Source organism: Acanthochromis polyacanthus, chromosome 10, assembly GCF_021347895.1.
Source record: "Acanthochromis polyacanthus isolate Apoly-LR-REF ecotype Palm Island chromosome 10, KAUST_Apoly_ChrSc, whole genome shotgun sequence".
Taxonomy (NCBI): domain Eukaryota; kingdom Metazoa; phylum Chordata; class Actinopteri; family Pomacentridae; genus Acanthochromis; species Acanthochromis polyacanthus.
Genome location: NC_067122.1, coordinates 30,385,726 through 30,398,864, shown reverse-complemented (window position 1 = coordinate 30,398,864; position 13,139 = coordinate 30,385,726). Strand labels below are relative to the sequence as shown.

Here is a 13,139-nt window from a genome sequence, read left to right as displayed (position 1 = left end):
TGGTTTCAGGTGAACACAAACTTTGACAGCTTATAAAAAAAAACTAGACAAGTTAGCCTTTTTCTTTTGATAACTTTTGTTTGGCTGGATAGTCACTATAACCTGTCCAAATATGAAGCCGGAATATTGTACGGTGTCAGAGGAGATCATCTTTAAAGGGTTTTCATATTTTGGGTTATAGCGCCCCCGAGATTGAAGATAGCTCAAATCAGTCCAACAAGTTTGGTAGAGCTCGAGCAGACGAACGCGTGAGTGGTGGTTGCATGTCTCTACGACATTCCTGTGCGAAGAGCTGAGGTTATTTGGGATTTATACAGTTTGTTTTGTGTCCCTAGGTGGCGCTAAAGAGTTTTTCCAGAATTTGTTTTCAGAATATTGAAATTTTCAGCAGACTGGACCTGTGTCCCAAATTTCAGCAAAATACATGCACGTTTAGGGGGCGATATTGAAGCGAAACATGGTTTCAGGTGAAGACAAACTTTGACAGCTTATAAAAGAAAAACTAGACAAGTTAGCCTTTTTCTTTTGATAACTTTTGTTTGGCTGGATATTCACTATAATCTGTGCAAATATGAAGCCGAAATATTGTACGGTTTCGGAGGAGATAATGTTTTAAGGGTTTTCATATTTGGGGTTATAGCGCCCCCTAGATTGAAGATAGCTCAAATCAGTCAGACACATTTTCGAAGAGCTCGAGCGGACAAACCTGTGAGTCGTGGTTGCATGTCTCTACGACATTTCTGTGCGAAGAGCTGAAGCCTTTTGTGTTGCCCTTGTGGTTTGTTGCCGTTTGTCGTGTCCCTAGGTGGCGCTATAGACTTATTGCAGATTTTTTTTTCAGAATATCGAATTTTTCGCGTGACCCGACGTACGAGCCAAATTTCTCAAAAAGTTATGCACGTTTAGGGTGTCAAATTAAGCAAAACGTGGTGGACTTGTAAAATAATAATAATAATTAAAGCTGCGAGCAGCGTTGAACGGGTCCTCGCATACTTGCTGGTCGGCGACCCCAAGCATCTCCACCAGGCAATGCTACGACTGAGAGTATATTTAGGCCCATGAATGTCACAAAGGCTGGATTCTGAGCACACAGGTCAAATTTCAGACAGATTGGGCATGTACAGACTATTTTTGCAGTACTTTGTGTCCATCCACCAGGTGGCGCTATCTCTGTGACTGTATGTTGGTCTATGAAACTCATCAGGACTGGACTCTGATCAAACATGTAAAGTTTGAGGCGGATTGCAGCGTGTACAGGGGATTTACACAAGACGTCCTGCTTCATGGCGTAACATTAAATTTCAGCTGCCCGCCATGGCCACGCCCTTTGAGTTTTACGAACAATTTTAGCAAATATGCAACCTGAAGACGTGTCTTATGTATTTTCCCAAATTCAGATGTTTTGGAGTTATTGCCTGTGAGAAATCAATTGTTGAAAATGACCAAAAACACCAAAAATCTGACATTTAATTCAAAATGGCTGACTTTCTGTTGTGTTTAGAGAATGACTCCAAGAGACTTTTTTGCTTGCACTGATGTGCTACATATGCATGCCAAATTTCATAGTCATAGGTGAAAGTCTGTGTGGAGGCTATTTTTTAAATTCTTTTAGGGGGCGCTATGGTAGATGCTGTGAATGTATTTTGGCCAATAAATGTGATCAGGACAGGACTGTGTTTAATCATGTGAGGTCTGAGGTAGATTGGAGCATGCAGAGGATAGTTAGATAGCACTTGATGTTTCATGGCGAACCATCAAAATTCTGGAGGTCGCCATGTCCACACCCTTTGACTCTGCAAGAATCTTTTAATAACTTTTGATCATAACATCGTGTTGTATATCCTGGCAAAATTTCAGCTCTCTAGACCTTAACCCCGAGGAGGAGTTCGCTCTCAAAAATGAAAAAAATACAGAAATTTTATCCACTTAATTCAAAATGGCGGACTTCCTGTTGAGTTTAGGGGATGGCTCCAAGAGGCTTTTTTGTGTGTCCTGGTGTGGTCTATTGGCCTCCCAAATTTTGTGGATGTAGGTGAAACATGCTGCCGGGTCTGTTTATTAAACATACTGCAGGGGGCGCTATAGCACATGCCCTGCAGAGATGCATACAGTGTTATTCCTTGAGACGACTGTGATGTGTGTGTAAATTTTGGTGAGCTGTTGAACATTCTAAGCCTGTCAAAAAGTACTTTGTTTGTCACAAAAACAACGCGTTGCCACGGCAACAGCATTTCAGCAAATATCAAAATCTTCACACTGTGGTATTGTCTGGGGGTGAAGAATCAGCTGACCAATTTTCAGAATAATATGACAAAGTTTGGAGCAATGATGTGTGCAAATGTAATTTCTAAACTGCTTGTTACCAAGAGGTGGCGCTATGACTTTTTCTAAATTTTTCAGTGTGGATGTCCTCAAACTGGTTCTGGTGTCCAGCACATGAAGTTTGGGGCAGATAGGATCCTTTGCAGCTGAGATATGAACACTTCAATTTTCATGGTGAAACATCAAACTTTGCCGTCCCGCCACAGACACGCCTTTTCATCACACGTCACCATTTTTTCTGTGCTTCATCATCAATGTGTTCAGGCTTATGTCACAACATCTGAGGTGAATCTGAGCAACAGGCTAAGAATAGTACATGAAAGTCTAAAAAATGTCAAATTCTTGATACCACAAGGTGGCGCTGTGACTGTGAATGAATCTTGCTGTATGGATGTCATCGAGGCAGGTCTGTGATCATACATGTAAAGTTTCATTCAGATCGGAGCATGTTCAGGAGAGTTAGACAGCATTTCCTGTTTCATGGCGAAGGATCAAATTTCGACAGGCCGCCACGACCACACCCTTTAACTATGGAGGAAGATTTTGATAACTTTTTCTCAGGAAGGTCTGCTGTATGTACTGGCAAAATTTCAGATCGCTCAGACTTTTCCCCGAGGAGGAGTTCATCATAGATTTTGTACAGTTAACGCATGATGGCGCACTTCCTGTTGGGTGTAGAGCATGGCTGTGATTGACTTTTTTGTGTTTCCTGATGTGCTGCATATGCCTCCCAAATTTTTTAGCTCTCGGCCAAATTCCCTCCGAGTTGGCCTAATACCACTTTTTAAAATTTTGTAGGGGGCGCTATGGAGCCATTTTGCCACACACCTCCACATGCCCTAAAAAATATGAAATTTTTCGCCAGTTCTGATGTGTGTGCAAATTTTCATGACTTTTCGAGCATGTTCAGGCCCTGAAAAATGCAGTTGTTTTGGCAGAATAATAATAATAATAATAATAATAATAATAATAATAATAATAATAATTAAAGCTGCGAGCAGCGTTGAACGGGTCCTCGCATCCTTGCTGGTCGGCGACCCCAAGCATTTCCACCAGGCAATGCTGCGACTGAGAGTGTATTTAGGCCCATGAATGTCACAAAGGCTGGATTCTGAGCACACAGGTCAAATTTCAGGCAGATTGGAGCATGGACAGGCTATTTATGCAGCACTTTGTGTCCATCCACCAGGTGGCACTTTCTCTGTAACTGTATATTGGTCTATGAAACTCATAAGGACCGGTCTCTGATCAAACATGTAAAGTTTCAGGCAAATTGCAGCATTTACAGGGGATTTACACAAGATGTCCTGCTTCATGGCGTAACATTGTAGTTCAGTTGGCCGCCATGGCCACGCCCTTTGAGTTTTGTGAACAATTTTCACAAATACTCAACCTGAAGGCGTGTAGTATATATTGTCCCAATTTCAGGTGTTTTGGAGCTATTGCCTGTGAGAAATCAATTGTTGAAAATGATCAAAAACAGCAAAAATCTGACATTTAATTCAAAATAGCGGACTTCCTATTGGGTTTAGAGAATGACTCCAAGAGACTTTTTTGTTTGCAATGAGGTGCTACATATGCATGCCAAATTTCATAGTCATAGGTGAAAGTCTGTGTGGAGGCTATTTTTAAAAATTCTGTAGGGGGCGCTATGACACATACTGTGGATGTATTTTGGCCTATAAATGTGATCAGGACAGGACTGTGTTCCATCATGTGAGGTCTGAGGTAGACTGGAGCATGCAGAGGACAGTTAGATAGCACTTGATGTTTCATGGCAAACCATCAAAATTCTGGAGGTCGCCATGTCCACACCCTTTAACTCTGGAAGAATCTTTTAATAACTTTTGATCATAACATTGTGTTGTATATCCTGGCAAAATTTCAGGTCTCTAGCAGTTAAACCCGAAGAGGAGTTCGCTCTCAAAAATTAAAAAAATAGAGAAAATTTGTCCACTTAATTCAAAATGGCGGACTTCCTGTTGGGTTTAGGGGATGGCTCCAAGAGGCTTTTTTGTGCGTTCTGATGTGCTCTATATGTCTCCAAAATTTTGAGGATGTAGGTGAAACGTGCTGCCGGGGCTGTTTATTAAACATACTGTAGGGGGCGCAATAGCACATGCCCTGCAGAGATGTATACATTCTTATTCCTGGAGACGACAGTGATGTGTGTGTAAATTTTGGTGAGCTGTTGAGCATTCTAAGCCTGTCAAAAAGTACTTTGTTTGTCACAACAACAACGCGTTGCCACGGCAACAGCATTTCATCAAATATCAAAATCTTCACACTGTGGTATTGTCTGGGGGTGAAGAATCAGCTGATCAATTTTCAGAATGATATGACAAAGTTTGGAGCAATGATGTGTGCAAATGTAATTTCTAAACTGCTTGTTACCAAGAGGTGGCGCTATGACTTTTTCTAAATTTTTCAGTGTGGTTGTCCTCAAACTGGTTCTGGTGTCCAGCACATGAAGTTTGGGGCAGATAGGATCCTTTGCAGCTGAGATATGAACACTTCAATTTTCATGGTGAAACATCAAACTTTGCCGTCCCGCCACAGACACGCCTTTTCATCACACGTCACCATTTTTTCTGTGCTTCATCATCAATGTGTTCAGGCTTATGTCACAACATCTGAGGTGAATCTGAGCAACAGGCTAAGAATAGTACATGAAAGTCTAAAAAATGTCAAATTCTTGATACCACAAGGTGGCGCTGTGACTGTGAATGAATCTTGCTGTATGGATGTCATCGAGGCAGGTCTGTGATCATACATGTAAAGTTTCATTCAGATCGGAGCATGTTCAGGAGAGTTAGACAGCATTTCCTGTTTCATGGCGAAGGATCAAATTTCGACAGGCCGCCACGACCACACCCTTTAACTATGGAGGAAGATTTTGATAACTTTTTCTCAGGAAGGTCTGCTGTATGTACTGGCAAAATTTCAGATCGCTCAGACTTTTCCCCGAGGAGGAGTTCATCATAGATTTTGTACAGTTAACGCATGATGGCGCACTTCCTGTTGGGTGTAGAGCATGGCTGTGATTGACTTTTTTGTGTTTCCTGATGTGCTGCATATGCCTCCCAAATTTTTTAGCTCTCGGCCAAATTCCCTCCGAGTTGGCCTAATACCACTTTTTAAAATTTTGTAGGGGGCGCTATGGAGCCATTTTGCCACACACCTCCACATGCCCTAAAAAATATGAAATTTTTCGCCAGTTCTGATGTGTGTGCAAATTTTCATGACTTTTCGAGCATGTTCAGGCCCTGAAAAATGCAGTTGTTTTGGCAGAATAATAATAATAATAATAATAATAATAATAATTAAAGCTGTGAGCAGCGTTGAACGGGTCCTCGCATCCTTGCTGGTCGGCGACCCCAAGCATTTCCACCAGGCAATGCTGCGACTGAGAGTGTATTTAGGCCCATGAATGTCACAAAGGCTGGATTCTGAGCACACAGGTCAAATTTCAGGCAGATTGGAGCATGGACAGGCTATTTATGCAGCACTTTGTGTCCATCCACCAGGTGGCACTTTCTCTGTAACTGTATATTGGTCTATGAAACTCATAAGGACCGGTCTCTGATCAAACATGTAAAGTTTCAGGCAAATTGCAGCATTTACAGGGGATTTACACAAGATGTCCTGCTTCATGGCGTAACATTGTAGTTCAGTTGGCCGCCATGGCCACGCCCTTTGAGTTTTGTGAACAATTTTCACAAATACTCAACCTGAAGGCGTGTAGTATATATTGTCCCAATTTCAGGTGTTTTGGAGCTATTGCCTGTGAGAAATCAATTGTTGAAAATGATCAAAAACAGCAAAAATCTGACATTTAATTCAAAATAGCGGACTTCCTATTGGGTTTAGAGAATGACTCCAAGAGACTTTTTTGTTTGCAATGAGGTGCTACATATGCATGCCAAATTTCATAGTCATAGGTGAAAGTCTGTGTGGAGGCTATTTTTAAAAATTCTGTAGGGGGCGCTATGACACATACTGTGGATGTATTTTGGCCTATAAATGTGATCAGGACAGGACTGTGTTCCATCATGTGAGGTCTGAGGTAGACTGGAGCATGCAGAGGACAGTTAGATAGCACTTGATGTTTCATGGCAAACCATCAAAATTCTGGAGGTCGCCATGTCCACACCCTTTAACTCTGGAAGAATCTTTTAATAACTTTTGATCATAACATTGTGTTGTATATCCTGGCAAAATTTCAGGTCTCTAGCAGTTAAACCCGAAGAGGAGTTCGCTCTCAAAAATTAAAAAAATAGAGAAAATTTGTCCACTTAATTCAAAATGGCGGACTTCCTGTTGGGTTTAGGGGATGGCTCCAAGAGGCTTTTTTGTGCGTTCTGATGTGCTCTATATGTCTCCAAAATTTTGAGGATGTAGGTGAAACGTGCTGCCGGGGCTGTTTATTAAACATACTGTAGGGGGCGCAATAGCACATGCCCTGCAGAGATGTATACATTCTTATTCCTGGAGACGACAGTGATGTGTGTGTAAATTTTGGTGAGCTGTTGAGCATTCTAAGCCTGTCAAAAAGTACTTTGTTTGTCACAACAACAACGCGTTGCCACGGCAACAGCATTTCATCAAATATCAAAATCTTCACACTGTGGTATTGTCTGGGGGTGAAGAATCAGCTGATCAATTTTCAGAATGATATGACAAAGTTTGGAGCAATGATGTGTGCAAATGTAATTTCTAAACTGCTTGTTACCAAGAGGTGGCGCTATGACTTTTTCTAAATTTTTCAGTGTGGTTGTCCTCAAACTGGTTCTGGTGTCCAGCACATGAAGTTTGGGGCAGATAGGATCCTTTGCAGCTGAGATATGAACACTTCAATTTTCATGGTGAAACATCAAACTTTGCCGTCCCGCCACAGACACGCCTTTTCATCACACGTCACCATTTTTTCTGTGCTTCATCATCAATGTGTTCAGGCTTATGTCACAACATCTGAGGTGAATCTGAGCAACAGGCTAAGAATAGTACATGAAAGTCTAAAAAATGTCAAATTCTTGATACCACAAGGTGGCGCTGTGACTGTGAATGAATCTTGCTGTATGGATGTCATCGAGGCAGGTCTGTGATCATACATGTAAAGTTTCATTCAGATCGGAGCATGTTCAGGAGAGTTAGACAGCATTTCCTGTTTCATGGCGAAGGATCAAATTTCGACAGGCCGCCACGACCACACCCTTTAACTATGGAGGAAGATTTTGATAACTTTTTCTCAGGAAGGTCTGCTGTATGTACTGGCAAAATTTCAGATCGCTCAGACTTTTCCCCGAGGAGGAGTTCATCACAGATTTTGTACAGTTAACGCATGATGGCGCACTTCCTGTTGGGTGTAGAGCATGGCTGTGATTGACTTTTTTGTGTTTCCTGATGTGCTGCATATGCCTCCCAAATTTTTTAGCTCTCGGCCAAATTCCCTCCGAGTTGGCCTAATACCACTTTTTAAAATTTTGTAGGGGGCGCTATGGAGCCATTTTGCCACACACCTCCACATGCCCTAAAAAATATGAAATTTTTCGCCAGTTCTGATGTGTGTGCAAATTTTCATGACTTTTCGAGCATGTTCAGGCCCTGAAAAATGCAGTTGTTTTGGCAGAATAATAATAATAATAATAATAAAAAACCCTAAGGTTCCAATAGGGTCCTTCGGCACCGTTGGTGCTCGGACCCTAATTAAAGCTGCAAGCAGCGATGGACGGGTCCTCGCATCCACGCTGGTCGGCGAATCCATGCACGTCCACCAGGTGGCATTGTGACTGAGAGTGTGTGCTGGCCTCTGAATCACATCTGGACCAGAGTTTAATCACACGTAAAATTTCAGCCAGATTGGAGCATGTTCAGACTAGTTATACAGCATTTCCTGCCCATCCACCACCAGGTGGCGCTGTAACTCAGAGTGTATTTCAAACAGTGGATGTGATGAGGGCTGGACTCTGATCCCTCATGAAAAGTTTCAGGCTGATTTGATCATGTAGAGGCCAGTTATACAGCATTTATTGTCCCTCCAACAGGTGGCGCTGCAACTGAGAGTGTCTGTTGGCCTGTAGATGTGATCAGGATTGGATTGTGATCACACATGGAAAGTTTGAGGCAGATTGGAGCATGCAGAGGAGAGTTATACAGCAGTTGTTGTTTCATGGCGAAGCATCAAAACTCTAATGGTCGCCATGGCCACGCCATTTGGCTTCTGGTTAAACTTTTGATAACTTTTCCAAACCAAGTCCTGCTGTGTGGACTGACAAAATTTCAGGTCTCCTGGAATTATCCCCAAGGAGGTATTAACTCTCAAAAATGAGAAAAATCATCAAAAATCTCACAATTAATCCAAGATGGCCGACTTCCTGTTGGGTTTAGGACATGGCTCCAAGAGGCTTTTTTGTGCGTCCTGATGTGCTCTATAAGCCTCCCAAATTTCATGGATGTAGGTGAAACGTGCTGGGGGGGCTGTTTGTTAAAAATACTGTAGGGGGCGCTATAGCATGTGCAGTGCCGAGATGCATACAGTGTTGTTCCTTGGGTCAATGGTGATGTGTGTGGTAATTTTTGTGAGCATTGGAGTATTCCTAACCTGTCAGAAAGGGCTTTGTTTTTCATGGCGATATTTGGTTGCTACGGCAACAGCGTTGCATGAAATGTCACACCCTTCACAGTGTGTGATTGTCAAGAGGTGAAGACTCGACTGACCAATTTCCAGCATGATATCACCAAGTTTGGGGCCATTGTACCTGAAAATATAAGGCCTTAAACTTACTATTACCAACAGGTGGCGCTATGACTTTTTCAAAATTTATGAGTGTGGATGTGTTCAGACTGGACCTGGTATCCAGCATGTGAAGTCTAAGGCAGATAGGATGTTGTTCAGCTGAGATATGAATCGTTAAATTTTCATGGCGAAACATCGAAATTGGTTTGGCCGCCACAGACACGCCCTTTGATGACAAGTCACCATTTTCACTGGGATGCATCATCAATGTGTTTAGGCTGTTGTCACTGCATTTGAAGTGAATATGATCAACCGGGTAACAATAGGGCATGAAAGTGTAAAAGATGTCTATTTCCTGAAACCACAAGGTGGCGCTATGACTGTCAATGAATATCCCTATGTGGATGACATCAGGACAGGACTGTCATCATACATGTAAAGTTTCAGGCAGATTGGAGCATGTTGAGAAGAATTAGACACCAATTCCTGTTTCATGGCGAAGGATCAGTTGTTTGAGGCTCCGCCATGGCCACACCTTTTGGCTTCTGGTTGAGTTTTTGATAACTTTTCATCAGAAAGGTCTGGTGAATGTACTGGCCAAATTTCAGTTCTCTCAGACTTATCCACTCGGAGCTATAAATTTTGACAAATGTACAGCAAATTCAAGATGGCCGACTTCCTGTTGGGTTTAGGGTGTGGCTGTGATTGACTTTTTGGTGTGTCCTGATGTGGTGCATATGCCCACCAAATATTGTAGCTGTAAATAAAACATTGTGGAAGTTGGCCTAATGACCACTTTTTCAATTTTGCAGGTGGCGCTATAGAGCCATTTTTCCACACATATGCGCAACTCCCATAAAATATCAAATTTTTCGCCAGTCCTGATGTGCACGCCAAATTTCACGCGTTTTGGTTCATGATAAGGCCGCCAAAAAGGCAAGTCATTTCCCGAGGAGCGATTAAGTTTGAAAAATTTACAGCAAATTCAAGATGGCCGACTTCCTGTTGGGTTTAGGGCGTGGCTGTAATTGACTTTTTGGTGTGTCCAGATGTTCTGCATATGCCCACCAAATATTGTAGCTGTACATGAAACATTGTGGCAGTTGGCCTAATGACTACTTTTTCAAGTTTGCAGGTGGCGCTATAGAGCCATTTTGCCACGCACATGCGCAACTCCCATAAAATATCAAATTTTTCGCCAGTCCTGATGTGCATGCCAAATTTCACGCGTTTTGGAGTATGATAAGGCCGCCAAAAAGCCAATTTACTTTACGGGAGAAAAAAAAAAAAAAATAATAATAATTAAAGCTGCAAGCAGCGATGGACGGGTCCTCGCATCCACGCTGGTCGGTGAATCCACGCACGTCCACCAGGTGGCGCTGTGACTGAGAGTGTATGTCGGCCTCTGAATCGCATCTGGACCAGAGTCCAATCATACATGTAAAATTTCAGCCAGATTGGAGCATGTTCAGACTAGTTATACAGCATTTCCTGCCCATCCACCACCAGGTGGCGCTGTAACTCAGAGTGTATTTCAAACAGTGGATGTGATGAGGGCTGGACTCTGATCACTCATGAAAAGTTTCAGGCTGATTTGATCATGTAGAGGCCAGTTATACAGCATTTATTGTCCCTCCAACAGGTGGCGCTGCAACTGAGAGTGTCTGTTGGCCTGTAGATGTGATCAGGATTGGATTGTGATCACACATGGAAAGTTTGAGGCAGATTGGAGCATGCAGAGGAGAGTTATACAGCAGTTGTTGTTTCATGGCGAAGCATCAAAACTCTAATGGTCGCCATGGCCACGCCATTTGGCTTCTGGTTAAACTTTTGATAACTTTTCCAAACCAAGTCCTGCTGTGTGGACTGACAAAATTTCAGGTCTCCTGGAATTATCCCCTAGGAGGTATTAACTCTCAAAAATGAGAAAAATCATCAAAAATCTCACAATTAATCCAAGATGGCCGACTTCCTGTTGGGTTTAGGACATGGCTCCAAGAGGCTTTTTTGTGCGTCCTGATGTGCTCTATAAGCCTCCCAAATTTCATGGATGTAGGTGAAACGTGCTGGGGGGGCTGTTTGTTAAAAATACTGTAGGGGGCGCTATAGCATGTGCAGTGCCGAGATGCATACAGTGTTGTTCCTTGGGTCAATGGTGATGTGTGTGGTAATTTTTGTGAGCATTGGAGTATTCCTAACCTGTCAGAAAGGGCTTTGTTTTTCATGGCGATATTTGGTTGCTACGGCAACAGCGTTGCATGAAATGTCACACCCTTCACAGTGTGTGATTGTCAAGAGGTGAAGACTCGACTGACCAATTTCCAGCATGATATCACCAAGTTTGGGGCCATTGTACCTGAAAATATAAGGCCTTAAACTTACTATTATCAACAGGTGGCGCTATGACTTTTTCAAAATTTATGAGTGTGGATGTGTTCAGACTGGACCTGGTATCCAGCATGTGAAGTCTGAGGCAGATAGGATGTTGTTCAGCTGAGATATGAATCGTTAAATTTTCATGGCGAAACATCGAAATTGGTTTGGCCGCCACAGACACGCCCTTTGATGACAAGTCACCATTTTCACTGGGATGCATCATCAATGTGTTTAGGCTGTTGTCACTGCATTTGAAGTGAATATGATCAACCGGGTAACAATAGGGCATGAAAGTGTAAAAGATGTCTATTTCCTGAAACCACAAGGTGGCGCTATGACTGTCAATGAATATCCCTATGTGGATGACATCAGGACAGGACTGTCATCATACATGTAAAGTTTCAGGCAGATTGGAGCATGTTGAGAAGAATTAGACACCAATTCCTGTTTCATGGCGAAGGATCAGTTGTTTGAGGCTCCGCCATGGCCACACCTTTTGGCTTCTGGTTGAGTTTTTGATAACTTTTCATCAGAAAGGTCTGGTGAATGTACTGGCCAAATTTCAGTTCTCTCAGACTTATCCACTAGGAGCTATAAATTTTGACAAATGTACAGCAAATTCAAGATGGCCGACTTCCTGTTGGGTTTAGGGTGTGGCTGTGATTGACTTTTTGGTGTGTCCTGATGTGGTGCATATGCCCACCAAATATTGTAGCTGTAAATAAAACATTGTGGAAGTTGGCCTAATGACCACTTTTTCAATTTTGCAGGTGGCGCTATAGAGCCATTTTTCCACACATATGCGCAACTCCCATAAAATATCAAATTTTTCGCCAGTCCTGATGTGCACGCCAAATTTCACGCGTTTTGGTTCATCATAAGGCCGCCAAAAAGGCAAGTCATTTCCCGAGGAGCGATTAAGTTTGAAAAATTTACAGCAAATTGAAGATGGCCGACTTCCTGTTGGGTTTAGGGCGTGGCTGTAATTGACTTTTTGGTGTGTCCAGATGTTGTGCATATGCCCACCAAATATTGTAGCTGTACATGAAACATTGTGGCAGTTGGCCTAATGACTACTTTTTCAAGTTTGCAGGTGGCGCTATAGAGCCATTTTGCCACGCACATGCGCAACTCCCATAAAATATCAAATTTTTCGCCAGTCCTGATGTGCATGCCAAATTTCACGCGTTTTGGAGTATGATAAGGCCGCCAAAAAGCCAATTTACTTTACGGGAGAAAAAAAAAAAAAAAAAAAAAAAAAAAAAAAAATAATAATAATAATAATAATAATAATAAACCCTAGGGTTTCAATAGGGTCCTTGGCACCGCTGGTGCCTTGGACAGTCGGTGCCCTGGCACCGCCTGTCCTTCGCACCCTCGGTGCTCGGACCCTAATAATAATAATAAACCCTAGGGTTTCAATAGGGTCCTTGGCACCGCTGGTGCCTTGGACAGTCGGTGCCCTGGCACCGCCTGTCCTTCGCACCCTCGGTGCTCGGACCCTAATAAACCCTAGGGTTTCAATAGGGTCCTTGGCACCGCTGGTGCCTTGGACAGTCGGTGCCCTGGCACCGCCTGTCCTTCGCACCCTCGGTGCTCGGACCCTAATAATAAACCCTAGGGTTTCAATAGGGTCCTTGGCACCGCTGGTGCCTTGGACAGTCGGTGCCCTGGCACCGCCTGTCCTTCGCACCCTCGGTGCTCG

At 42.9% G+C, this 13,139-nt stretch overlaps 1 protein-coding gene across 1 annotated transcript in view; it reads right to left on the bottom strand.

The window, feature by feature from the left end:
• Window positions 1-13,139, bottom strand: part of LOC110972451 (storkhead-box protein 2-like) — a 226,445-nt gene that overhangs the window by 146,598 nt on the left and 66,708 nt on the right. The window lies entirely within an intron of this gene.